The 14,008-nt window shown below is 50.2% G+C and overlaps 1 protein-coding gene across 1 annotated transcript in view; it reads right to left on the bottom strand.

The window, feature by feature from the left end:
- The window catches only part of Sned1 (sushi, nidogen and EGF like domains 1), a 58,246-nt gene that overhangs the window by 41,656 nt on the left and 2,582 nt on the right, over nucleotides 1-14,008 (bottom strand).

The raw sequence follows: 14,008 nt of genomic DNA, 5'->3' as shown, positions 1-14,008 counted from the left end.
GCCTTTAGTGAAGGTGCTGGGCCTCCCTTGGGTGAGAAAGTACTGTGTTGTTCAGCTCCTCAGGCCACCAACAGAGAGCAGGACGCAAGGGTGCTTCAGGTCCTGTAGACCCCTCTCTCATGGGTGTGGACCACTTACCCAGGTGGGATGGGAGGCTGGGTACCCACAGACAAGTGTGGAGGTGGACCCTCGCTATGCTACAGATGACGTGGACTCCAGAGACAAGAGATCCAGATGCTCGGCAGGGGCTTTTGGATGACACCAAGGTCACTGGCAACACGAGAAAACATCACGAGACTAACAACAATGTAAAAAGTCAGCCCACAGGAATGGGAGAAAATATTTGCAAGTTATACATCTGGCAAGGGATTCATATCCAGAATGTAGAGAATTCTTAAAATTCAACAACAAAAGATAAACAAGTTGATTCAAAAGTACAGAGAACTTGGGCAGACATTTCTCCAAAGGAGACATGCACATTGTCAGCAAGCCCATGGCGGGATGCTCACCACCACTCATCATTAGGAAGTGCAAACCAAAGCTCCAGGGAGATGCATCTCACATCCCGGGAAGGCGGCTAATAAAACACCCGCAGTGCCGAGATTCACCAGAGTTGCCCTGGCAGTGGAGAAACCAGAAGCCTGTGCAATGCTGGTGGGATGTACAATGGCGCAGCCACAGCGGGAACGGTATGGTGGCTCCTCAGCAAAGTGAAGACAGAATCACCATATGAAGAAGTCTGTATTTATTACCCATGTCCACAACATCGTTATTCACGGTAGCTAAAGGCTGGACACAACTGAGGTACCCACGGCTGAGTGAATGAAGAAGCAGAATGTGGCATTTGCAAAGAACAGGGTGCTACTGCCTTGACAAGGAGGAACACCCTGATATCTGACCGCGTGGGTGGGTGAGCCTTAGACATCACGAGTGTCAGAAGCCAGTGATGGGAGGTCAAGGCCTGCGTGATGCCGCTTACGTGAGGTCCCCAAACCATCAAATCCTCAGAGCCAGGAAGTAGAAACATGGCTTCCAGCAGCGGAGGGGACAGTGATGGGGGTGATCACTGAATGGGGACAGAGTTTCATTTTTACAAGAGAAAAGATTCTGCGGTGGTGCTGATGGTGGCACAGTGGTGTGAGCGTGCTCAGTAGCACTGGATTGCATATGAAACTGGGAGGGCAGCAAATGCCAGCTGTACTTTACCACAGTAAAAATGGGGGGTGGCTAGGATGAAAACCATTGGAAGTGGTAATTACAAAAGAAGACATTTCAGGGCCGGGGATCTAGCTCAGTGGTTCTGCTGCCTGCCTCGCAAGCGCAAGGTCCCGAGTTCAATCCCCGGTACCAAAAATTAAAAAATAAATAAAAATAAAAAAGAAGACATTTTAAAGGTTCAAATAAATAGAATAAGAAATAAAATATCAGAAATTAAGACAAAAGGACAGATTTAAGAGCAGATTGATGCAATTACAGAAAAATGAGGGAACTGGAACTAAAACACAGGTCAGAAGAAATGACTCAGAATTCAGAATGAACACAAAAAGATGGGAACACAGAATGGAGGATGAAGACAGAACACAGACTGGCACTGGGGCCCCAAGCACCTGCTCTGATCCAGGACAGTGGAATGGAGCAGGGCTGAGAGCACCCAGACCTGACAAGCAACATCGAGCCATGAATTCTGCCGTCCCAGGGACCCGCTGGCCAGAAAAAGGAAAACCCCAAACAAATGCGGAGATGCAGAAAGCCAGTGCCAAGGAGACAATGTGCAGAGGACAAAGCAGGGCGCTCACCACCAAGGGCTCTGCAGGTGGCACAGGGCCTAGGAGCTGCAGTGTGGAGCTGCATCCCCCGTGTACCAGAGGAAAGCAGAGCCCACAGAAAGACTCACACCCAGGTGGAGCATCCTCTGCTACTGAAGCCCAGATACAAATGATTCTGACAAGTTAATAATGATAAATAATAGATAAGCGGAAGACCCACACTTAAAGAAGTTGCGGTGGGTCACCTTCAAGTTGAAGCAAAGGGTAAGGCTGGACTTGCAGGAAGGAAAAAGGGCAAAGAAGTCATGAGTGTCAGTCTGAGTGGACAGTGGCCGTTTGCAGAAGTAATACACGATGCCTTGTGGAATTGTACTGCGAGTCTACAGAATTAAAATTCAGGACAACAATAGCAGATAAACAGAGAGAACGCCTCATGTTAAAGTCTCCCAGGTCACTGCCTCCTATGGGGCCGGGGCTCAGAGATAACAGAACAACTGGCATCCTGAGTTCATGGTGTCATACCATCCAGGGCAGTCACTGAGGGAATGGAAGTCACACACGTTCTTGAGAGAGGCTGAGGTGGGATGATTAAAACACAACTTGGGGCTGGGGATTTAGCTCAGTGGTTTCGCTGCCTGCTGTGCAGGCGCAAGGACCCGAGTTCGATCCCCGGTACCAAAAAAAAACCAAAACACTCAACTTTAAGCACAGTAAGAGAGCAGAGATAGAAATGTAAAACAGAACAAATAGTGCAGAGAAGATGGTAAACTGAAATACAATATATCAGTCATGCATTCAATGAACATGAATTAAATGTTCCAGTTTAAAGATAGCTTGTCTAGGTGCTAACCAAAGGACAGCTGGTACAGTGACACTGCTATCAGATAAAAGAGACCCTGAGGTAAAACGTATTGCTCAAGGGAAGCAATCTCCCCATCTCATTCCTAGAAGCAAGCATTACCCTGATACCAAAACCAGAGAAGGATCCAACCAAAAAAGAGAGCTACAGGCCAATCTCCCTAATGAACATAAATGCAAAAATCCTCAGCAAGATACTGGCAAACAGAATGCAGTAAATCATCAAGAAGATTATGACCAAGTAATAGGGATGATTATGACCAGGGATGCAGGGATGGTTCAACATATGCAAATCAATAAACATAATATACCATATTAACAGAGCCAAGGACAAAAACCACGTGATCATCTCAATAGATCTAGGAAAAGCATTTGACAAAATCCAACACCCATTCATGATGAAAAAAAAAAAAAAAAGCCCTACAGAAAAACTCTACAGAATAGATGGTCTTTATCTCAATCTGATGAAAGCCATCTCTGGCAAATCAACAGCCAACTTCACACTAAATGATCAAAAACTGAAAACTTTCACTCTAAAATCAAGAACAAGACAAGCATGCCCACTATCACCACTCCTGTTCAATGTACTTCTGGAAACAGCCACAGCAATTAGACAAGAAACAAAAAGAATAACAATAGGAAAGGAAGACATGATACTCTATATAGAAGACCCCAAAAACTCCACCAAAAGACTTCTAGATTTAATAACCAAGTTCAGTAGAGTAGCTGGTTACAAAGTCAACACTTAAAAATCAATAGCATTCCTTTACACAAATAACAAACTCACTGAGAGAGAAATTGGGGAAACAATACCTTTTACAATAGAATCCAAAAAAATGAAATACCTAGGAATCAACCTAACAAAGAAAGTAAAAGACCTCTACATTGAAAATGACAGTACTCTAAAACAGGAGATCAAAGAGGATATCAAAAAATGAAAAGATATCCTCTGTTCTTGGGTAGCAAGAACAAATATAGTGAAAATAGCCATATTCCCAAAATTGTCATACAGATTTAATGCAATCCCAATCAAAGTACCAATTGCATACCTCACAGAATTAGAGACAACAATCCTAAAATTCATTTGGAACCAGAAGAGACCTAGAATAGCAAAAGCATTTCTGGGCAACAAAGGCATGGCTGGGGGCATCACAATCCCTGACTTGAAATTATACTACAAAACTACAGGCACAAAACCAGACCTGAGGACCAGTGGAACAGATTAGAGGATTCAGAAACAACTCCAGACACACTCAGCCACCTCATCTTTGACAAAAGAGCCAAACACCCTCACTGGAAGAAAGATAGCCTATTTAATAAATGGTGTTGGAAAAACTGGCTTTCCACATGCTGAAGATTAAAGCTAGACCTATAACTCTCACCATGCACTAAACTAAAATCTAAATAGATCAAAGATCTAAATATTAAAACAGAAACACTAAATCTGCTGGAAGATAGAATAGGTAGAACTCTTAAAGATATAGGTGTAGGCAAAGAGTTTATGAACAAAACCCTGATTGCACAGGAAATACCACAAAGAATCAACAATTGGGATCTCATCTTATTAAAAAGCTTTTGTACAGCAAAAGAAACCACCAACAGAGTGAAGAGATAACCCACAGAGTGGGAAAAATTTTGGCAGCTGTTCCTTAGACAAAGGACTAATATCTGGAATATATGAAGAACTTACAAAAAAATCAGACCCCTCAAATTTAAAGACTCAATCCAAAATTAGGTGTCTAAAATGAATAGACACTTTTCAGATGAAGAAGTAGAAATGGCAAAAATGTTCATCACTGGTCATTCAAGAGATGCAAATTGAAACAACACTGAGATCTCATCTTGTTCCAGAAAGAATGGCTGCTATCAAGAAATGAACCAATAACAAATGCCAGCGGGGCTGTGGGAAAAAGGACCCTTTCTCCACTGTTGAAGTGCAGACTGCTGTAACTACTGTGGAAATCAGTGTGGCGATTCCTCAGAAAACTAAAACTAGAGGTTCCATTTGAGCCAGCCATTCCCCTTCTTGGTATCTTCTCAAAAGAATCAAAAGCATCCTACCCAGGGATATGTGCACATCCATGTTTACAGCGGCACAGTTTGTAATAGCTAAGTCTTAGAAACAGCCCAAATGCCCAGCAACTGATGAATGGATAAAGAAGATGTGGGGTTTTTTTATACCATGGAGTATTACTCAGCCATAAAACTTGAGACATTTCTAGCTAAATGGATGCATCTTGAGTCCCTACTCTTAAGTGAAATAAATCGGACACGTGTTCAGACATCACATGGCTTCTCTGGTGTGAGAAACCAGAAGGGTAAATAAGGACCAAAATGTATTACAGATACTGTGAAATAGGAAGAAAATTTTCAAATGGGAAGGTGGGCTAGGGAGGGGGAGGGGGAAAGGAAGCAAGGGGAAAGAAAAAAGAATAGAAGGAAAAAATGGAAACAAAGTTTTTGTAAATAAGGAGGGGAAGAGGGACTGAAGGGAGAGGAGGGGAATGAGAAAAAAAAAGAATCAAGATATATCATGTACAGGTACAAATTCCCTATGAGGAAAGTTATTATGTATATCTAAAATGTACCAATGAAAAAGAGAAAATCTAACTTTTTATATAATCATTCAGAATTATATAATCATTGAATAAGTGTTCAAAATTTTCCCACTAAGAAAGCTCCTGGTCCATATGATAGCATCGTGGGTCCTACCAAATGTTTGAGACGGAATCCAGGGTGTCTCGAGGCTTGCCCAGGCCGACAGTGACGTTTCACAGGGCGGCACCCAGGCGGCCAGCTGTGTCCGCCTCATGTAGAGTTCCCAGAACCTCACCCAAATCGCCAGCAAGCTGAACCCTGCAAGACGTAAACAGGGTGAATTACTCATCATACCAGCTCGGCGTTGTGGTAGGAATATGAGCTTGCTTTACATTAGAAAACCAACTCATTTAATTTGCCATTAATCTCATGAATTTAAGTTACTGATTTAACAGACTGAAGGAGAAAAGTCATAGAATCATCTTAATGGACACAGAGAAGGCATTAATGAAAGTCAGCATCTGCTGGTGATAAAAGCTCTGAGCACTCGGGGTACAGGGAACACCTTAATCTGACGAGGCGGCCTTCAAAGGCAGCAAGAGTTGGGGCACACCTCTTTGAGATGCGCAAAGGCCCCAGCGGCAAGAAAAGCAGTAAAAAGTCAAAGGATCAGAGAGAGAGCAGCGCAGCCATCCTGAGGTGCACACGAGGCAAGCGCATGCGGAAATGCAGAAAAATCTGCAGATGGCCACTGCATTAAAAGGAAAGATTTTCTTTGGATGTTGGACAAAAAATGAAGAAATGCAGAAAGTCTACTGTGATTCTGCTGCACACTGGCAATAAACAGAAAGTAAAGTCAAAGAAAGGACACTATTTACAGCAGCATAAAAACCACGTATCTCAGAATCCGTCTAAGAGAAGATGTGCACGACTCCACAGTCAGTTTTCTGGTTTTGGTACTGGGGATTGAACTCGGGACCTTGCTCTTGCAAGGAAGGCAGCAGAACCATTGAGCTAAATCCCCGGCCCTCCACAGTCAATTTTCAAACCTCACTGGAAATGCAGAAGGTGACCTGAATACAAGCAGAAATGCACTGTGTCCTTGGACAGCATGATGGTGGCTTGGCAGGAGCACAGGTAGAGGCCCAGAGCAGGGTCCACCTGAGAGAGGTGGCATGGGGCTGATGGGGTGCCCCTGGGTCTGCGCAACATTTGCTGCTCCCTGTGCATTTATGTCAAGAGCCCTCGTCTGCAGTGTTAGAGGCCACAGACGGGGAGGCTCCTCTGCGTGGGAGAGGAGCCATGTCCACATCAGCTGGGCCCCTGTCATGAGGTCCCCAGGGGCTGACACGGCCACCTGCAGGGGAGGGCTTCCCTGTACCCACCTTCCCGCATCCCTCTAGGTCCTGCCCCGTGCCCCACACCAGCTGTCCTGCCTGGCCCTGCTAGCCGTGGGTGGTATGCACTGAGCCTCTGCCCACCGCACTGCTGCCCTCCCCCGGGCTGGGCCAGGAACCTGGGGGTCCAGGAAAGAGGCAGAACAAGCCAGCCCTGTTCCCCTGCCAGGACCGGGCAGTGCTGGGACCACAGCGGAGTGGGCAGTGGGGCCCAGGCACCCGGCTGGCAGGCTCCCTCACCTGGGCAGGAGCGTCCCGGGCGTCCTCCCTGCAGATGAGACAGCAGAGTGGTGGAGCAGGTGCTTGGGGCAGTGGAGAGGCCCCTCTCCAACCAGTCCGGGGTCCTTCCCCTCCCCAGAACATTGGCTTTACTGATGTGTGTTGGTGCTTGCATAGCACTTTGTAAAACATGCAGTCCAGATACGGAAAACCAGAGGTCACAGTGAGACTGCGTCCCCCACCAGATGCCCCGAGGAGAGGCGGGATGGGTGCCGGGCGTGGAGAGGAGCTGTGTGTTTAATGCCCAGCCCTGACCTCCAGAGGTGTCTTGCTGCCTTCACTGCCTGGCACCTCAGAAACCTGACCAGAGCCTGGGTATTCACTGGGGTCCAGGGCCCGGCCTGGCCCCATGGGACCCTCGCAGAAGCACAAGGCCCCCAGGGGACCTGCTGCCCCAGGCAGGGAGGGAGGGAGGACTGTGCTCCTCACATCGGTCCGCAGGCTGGGGACCCTGGGCTCAGCACCCTTGCCCTCCAGGCTGCCCGTGGGCGCCTTCCTGTCTCCCCCACCCAGCTAAGCACCTGCTGCTGAGAAGGAGCTGTCACCGGATAGCACAGCCCAGGGTCAGCGACATAAGTCCCTAGACGGACTCTGCATGCAGCAGACAGGGCCTGGTGAGGCCACAGGGCCGGCAGTTCCTGGGCAGCCCTCCCTTTGCAGGCTTCAGTCACGGCCAGCCGCAGGGAGGAGTGTCCTGTCCTCTCTGAGTGGGTGGTGCTCAGCTGCCCTGCTCCATCAGGAGGCCCCAGGCTATGAGCAACAGGAAGCTGCAGTGCTTTGTGAGCACCAAGGTGGTCAGCGGAGGAAGGGAGGTGCAGGGAGTCGTGCTGGTGGTGCTGCCGAGGTGGATGCGGCCCAGCAAGTGTGGAAAGTCCTGGCAAGCTCCGGAGGCAGGCATGCCATGGGCCCTGTGCCTGCACCCGGCTGGCCTGGACCCTGAAGCGAGGCCCGGGGGGGGGGGGGCTCTGGAGAGGGACAGGGTCCCCAAGTGGCCTTGGAAGGACCCAAGGAGCCCCGAAGCAGCGCCCAGGCCACAAATGTAGATCAGATGGGTGTTACCTCGGTTCCTGGCTTTGATTCCTCTGCCAAAAATCAAACAATAAACCCCCTGAGGCATTTTATAAGCTTGTTTTGAAAAATGTGCGTGTGCCTTTTATTTCCTGGCAGCTTTCCGGGTATTAGGGTCCCTCCGGCAGGCACAGCGAGGGCTGGCAGGGCGGGCAGGGCCTCAGGGAGCCCCTCACATCCAGCCCTGCAGGAGGGGCTGCACAGCGGACGCAGAGGGGAAACGAGTCCCAAGAGTCCCCGTGACTGGAGAGGGTGGGGAGCACCCTCTGGGGCCTTCTGGGGGACCTGCTGGAGTGGGGGGGAGTGGGAAGGACACGGCCTGAAGGCCAGCGCTGCCTGCCCTCTCAGCTGTGTCCTCTCTCCTGCCCTCTGGTTTCCACAGCAGCTCTGCTTTGGGCCCTGACCCTCAGCCCGGGCCAGGGTGGATCTGGCCCTCCCCGTGACCTGTCCCTAGCTGTCCTGAGCATCCTTGTGCAGATACTGCTCCTGCCTCACTGTACCCCTGGCCAGGGGCCCTCCAGTCCAGTGTACCATAGGGCTGCAGCCCCTAGCGGCCCTGGACATGCCCACCGGGACAGCAGCCCCATCTTGCCCAGGTGTCCATGCCTCCTCTGCCTCCACCACTGGCCTCTCACAAGACCTTATGCCCCCAGCCTGGCTACGTTTTGGAGGGAGGGGCCTCTTGTGGCCACCTGTCTCTCTGCAGCCACCCAGGCCCTGGACCCTCTAGGCTGAGCATGACATGTCCCAACTCACCCACACCTGGGACCCTCATCTACCACCGGACTCCTGGGGACAGTGGCCACTCCTCTGGGCCCATCCCAGCACCGGGGGGCCTCTGGGGTCCTGTGCCTGCTCCACTCCCCACACTGTCTGCTTCCCAGAGTGGGCAGCAGGGAACGGTGGGCAAAAGTCAGGTTCGGGGCCTGAGGGGCTGTGCCTGACCCTCGACACGGCTCTACATGAGCTTAGAGGACATGTGGGCCAGGGCCACCTCCACAGTGGGGGTCAGGGCTGGGGCCTGTGTGGCTCTGTCCCATCCAGATGGGACTGCAGGGCCCAGGGGAGGCTGAGCAGGTGCTGGCTCCCAGGCGCCAGGGAGTAGGGCAGAGACTGTATATAAGAGGCATCTCAAACAGACCTGGCCAGCTGAGTGAGTGGCTTGCTGACTCAGGCTGCGCACGCAGCACCCTAGAAGAGTACAGATGCCCCCCGGGTGCAGGGGACAGTAAGGGAAGCTCCCAGCACGCCTCCCAGGGAGTTGGCTTGGAGAGATTTCAGTCCAGCGGGGCAACAACAGGGCCCGCATGAAGGCGCCCACGGGACAGATACGCACCACACATTGTTGGTCCAGGGCAGGTGTGGGTGCCAAGTTGGCAGCCAGTGATGGGTTAGGCCTGTTAGGGTGCAGCTGCATGGTGAGACACCATGTCCTCATTACAAGCACGCCACCACAGCAAATTCAGGGCACGGGCAAACACTGAAATATGCAAGCTTAGAAATCTGTATGAATGGCAGCCCCAAGTTGGTTTTGTAAAACTGTAAATAGCTCAAAAACAGAGGAGACACTGGGGGTCTACATTTCTAGGTGGTGGCATCACGGATGTGACATTGCAGTGATCAGAAAACGCACACCAAGTGTTTACTGTGCAGCTTCCAGGAGCTGGCACTGTTCTGGGTGCCTGGAACAGGGAATGGAAGAGTGAAGGGAAGAGATGAAAATGACCTTAACGCTAAAAATGAGAGGCACGGCCGCTGCTCAGATGTGAGCTCACCAAGGCCTTGGCGAGGCTGAACGGGGAGGAGATGAGTGAGGCCAGCAGGGGCCTGGAGCAGCCCCCGGGGGCGGGGGGGGACACCCAGCACAACAAGCCAGCCACGTCCTGGTAAGAATGTCTGGCTTCACACTGTCACATGGAGCCGCGGAGCGGGGACTCTTGAGCTGTCGGTGGCCAGGCAGGCGTGTGGCTAGGGTGCTCTGGGGCAGTGTGGACACTGGGACTCTTGCAGAAGGCTCTCCCTAGGGCCTCCGGTTCGGCAAGGTCATGTGTTGGTGTGATGTCACACTCACACTGGAGCTGCAAGAGCTCTCTCCGCACTCTAGCATGTGCTCGCTGGCCACTCCTCCCTCACCTTCACCCTGAACACTGTATTGTGCATGGGCCACGAGCGAGGACACTCGTGGAAGCAGATAAGCTTGCACAAATGCCCAAATCGGCCAGCTAAGAGCGGTGCAGTGCTGAGTACTGTTCTCCCCGGTCACGTGTTTAATGATTTATTCACTTCGGTCGGTGTGACGGCTGGACTCCTGCTCCGTTCACTGTCACCACCCTTATTTATTCTGATGTCCACATCATTCCAGACTTGGCCAGGGCTCCCCTTCCGGCGGCCTCTGGGTCCTCCCAACACCTTTCCCTTCTCTGAAATTCCCTGCCGTGCGGCACAAGGTGTACTTTCCGTCCGCACTAGAATGTCCGAGTCGCTGGCCTTTTCAGTGGAGACTGGTGTTCAGCCCCGGCTGAGCACTCTAAGAGCTCAGTGACAGTGGTGTCACTGCTTCCCTTCCTCTTGGGCCAGAGCCAGGCAAGAGCCACACGCTGCTCAACAAAGGGCAGCATTCTAGGCGGTGCGTCATGGGCAATTTAGTCGTTGAGGAAATGCTACAGTGTGCACCTTCACAGCCCTGGGCGGCACCAGCCAATCCCTTGCCACAGGCTGCTGGTGCCAGCGGGAGACGCAGTGCACGCGGGGTGAGTGTTCAAGGCTGTTACCAGGGCAACACAGTGCCTGGGTGTACAGGAATTTTATTTTATTTTCTAAGTCAACAAAATCCATCTAAAATAACAATAAAAGTATAGCACAGTACATACATAGATCAGCAACATGGATTTTATTACCAAAGTCCAGCACTATGCACAGTGCATGACTGCATGTACTGTTCTTTTCTTTTTGGTACCAGGGATTGAACTTGGGTCTTTGTGCTTGCAAGGCTGGTGGCAGAACCACTGAGCTAAATCCCTGGCCCCAACATGTGCTATTCTTTTATAAGACTGGCAGTGTGGGAGGTTTGCTTACACCAGCACCACCACAAACGCACGAACAGTGCTTGCCCTAGAAGCCGTGAGGGCTCCGCACTAGCAGGTGATGAACTCTCAGCTCCAGGGCAATCTCACAAAGCACAGTGCACACCTCCATCTAAACTCTCCGCCAGGCTTTCACACATGCATGCGAGTGTTCCCTGGGTCTGAAACAATTTGCCCAGACCCAGCCCAGCCTAACACAAAGCCACTGCAGGGCCCTCCTGTGCCTCCTCTTCTCCACGTCTGCAGCTCTGTCTTCCACAGGAGGCTCACATGACCTCCATGCTGCTCAGGGTTACAGAATCACACACTTGTCCATACCACCATGAAACTACAGCTACCCCTGGATATATGCTTACCAGTCTTTTTAATTTACTGTGCAGGTATACAAAGATTGTATTAAAAATTACTTGCAATTGTGTAGGCAACAATTATAAACTATTATAAATACTAAAAATACGCTCAGAACTGAGTGGGGAATGGTGCTACACGTCTATAATCCCAGCACTCAGGAGGCTGAGGCAGGAGGGTCAGGACAAGTTCCAGGCCAGCCTGGCTACATGGTGAGTTCAAGGCCAGCCTAGACTACATAGTGAGACCCTGTCAAACAAAACAAAACAAACAAATACATGTTCCGAATATAAAAGAAAACATCAACACAAGGAGGGGAGAAACAAAAAACGCACAAAAGATCTAAAGGACTTCTATAAAAAATTGACATGAAAATATGGTGAAATGAGATGAACAGGAGGTTAGACACTGCAGAAGAAAAAATTTGTGAACTTGAAGACATATTTATAGAAATAACCAAAATGATCGACCAGGGACAAAGAACTGAGAGAAAAGAAGCAAGTGTCACTGAGTTCTGGACAGCCATACACAGTTTGATGCACGTATAATTTGAGTCTTCAAATGAAAGGGACAAAGAACTGAAGAAAAATATTTGAAGATGGCTGAGAATTTTTCCAAATTTCATGAAAACTATATACAGTACCTACAAATCACAGGTCTTAATAAGCCCCAAAGAGAAGGGAAAAGAATCTTTAAAAATGCACCTAAAAATGAAATTGCTGAAATGCAGTGATAAATTTTGAAAGTGATAAGAGGAAAAAAGACACATTACACAGAATGAACAAAGAACAACAGCAGACACCTCATCTGGAGCAGATCTAAGGACCATGAGTAGCAGGTTTACAAAAGAAAAAACAAAACTCCTCAAACCACACAGCCAACCTAGAATTCCACGCTGATTCAGCAGACGCAGCTTTCAAAACTGAAGGTAAATAAAGAAATTTTCAGATAAGGTAACTTAGCCTGGCAGGTCTGTACAACTGAGAAACACTACAGGAAGTCTTTCATGCAAAGCGGACTGGTGTAAAATGGAAATGTGGACCTATGGGGACTAAGAGAGACTGGGAAAGGAGAATATGTGGCTAACCCTAAAAGGCTTTGCTCTCGTCTCTGTTTTACTATTTGAGACAGGCTCTCACCATGGAGCCCAGGGTGGCCTCAATCTTGTTCTGATCCCCCTGCCTCACCTCCCAGTTGCTGGGATTGAAGGCTGCACCTCACACCAGGCTCTAGGCTTTCTAGTTTTTAAATCTCTTTAAGTGACAATGTGTTATCAGTTTTGTAATATATGTAACGTTTATGACAACAACATGAAGGCCAGAAGGGGGTAATAGATTTATATTATTTTGGGGCTCTTATTTGAAGGGGCAGAATATTTAAAGATAGACAATATGATAACCCTACAGCAATCATTGAAAATAGATACTGATAAGCCAACAATCGAGATAACACGAAATCCTTTTTAAAAACCTCCGAGAGAAGGAATATAGAGAACAGATGTAACACACAGGAAAACAACAGGTTAAACCTCCACCATGCGAAGAACACACGAAGGATCAATGGTTTAAACCCTCCAATTAAAGTGATTTCCAGACTGCTCGAGAAGACTGAGGCCACACTCCTGCCCTCGCCAGAGAGAGAGCCAGGCCCAGTCAGTCAGGTGCTGAGGGGCGTCGCTGACGGTGCTGTTGGAGAAGAAGCCCTGTTGGTCCCTCAGGCTGCAGCGAAGCAAAGCAACGTTGCTCGCACCCAACATGCCCACCCCACTGCTTCCCTCGTAACCAGACACCGCTTCTCTTGGGGTCCTGCTCCCCCCAGGCCCACCCCCGTCTAGAGTCTCCCCCTCTGTTCACACCTCAGCCTCTCTTTCTGCATGCTGGGCAGTCCGGCCCTGTCCAGATGAGGGGCTCCACCTGCCACCCGTATTCCGCTCCTGCAGTGGGAAAGGGCTCACCAGAGACCAGTGCCCTCAGGAGGCAGACGGTGGTGCCAACAGCAAGTCGATGGTCTCTGTCACCTTTACCAGCTGCTGTGCTGTGTGCCCCCAGGCAGGCTCACCTGTCTTCACACGCGCATCACACTTGCACCCCTGACCTGGCTTCCCAGTGAGCCCCTCTTTCCACAGGTCCTACGGGGGTGGGCTGGGCTGTGTGCAGCAGGATGCCTGCCAACCACCAGCATCCGGGCCAGCATCTGCAACTCCGGCCCGATCCCACCTTCCCTAGTCCAGCTCCCGCCATGCCCATGCCTGTGACGTATGTGCAGCCATCATCGTCACCACTGTGCGGCCATCAGCTCTGTCCCGTGGAAAGTCTGCTCTGAGCCACAAGGACAAACTGGCCTGAGTGTACACAGCTCTGGTAGCGGCACAGGAGAGGAAAGCACTGCCCACTCTGAGAGGTGGTAAACTGAGGCTTGTGGAAGGACTAGCAGAGGTCACCAGCTGCCTGTAAGCAATGACAGCACGGAGGGCAGGGCAGGGCCAGGCCTGGCTCTCAGGATTGGGAGGTGGATCCAGGCTGAGCAGACAGGCAGGGGGACATGTTTGTGCCTCAGGGGGCCCCAGAGGGCACTGCTGGCCAGCAAGCGTTCAAGGCCAAGAGGCCCAGTTGATGGCAAGTTGCCTGTGGGCTCTGCAGGGACACAGCCCGCCCCTGACCCCAAACCCTTC

This window comes from Heterocephalus glaber, unplaced genomic scaffold (genome assembly GCF_053883595.1).
Source record: "Heterocephalus glaber isolate CG9 unplaced genomic scaffold, H.glaber_assembly_v1.0 deba00001226, whole genome shotgun sequence".
In the NCBI taxonomy this organism is placed as follows: domain Eukaryota; kingdom Metazoa; phylum Chordata; class Mammalia; order Rodentia; family Bathyergidae; genus Heterocephalus; species Heterocephalus glaber.
This window is presented reverse-complemented; position numbering and strand designations above follow the sequence as displayed.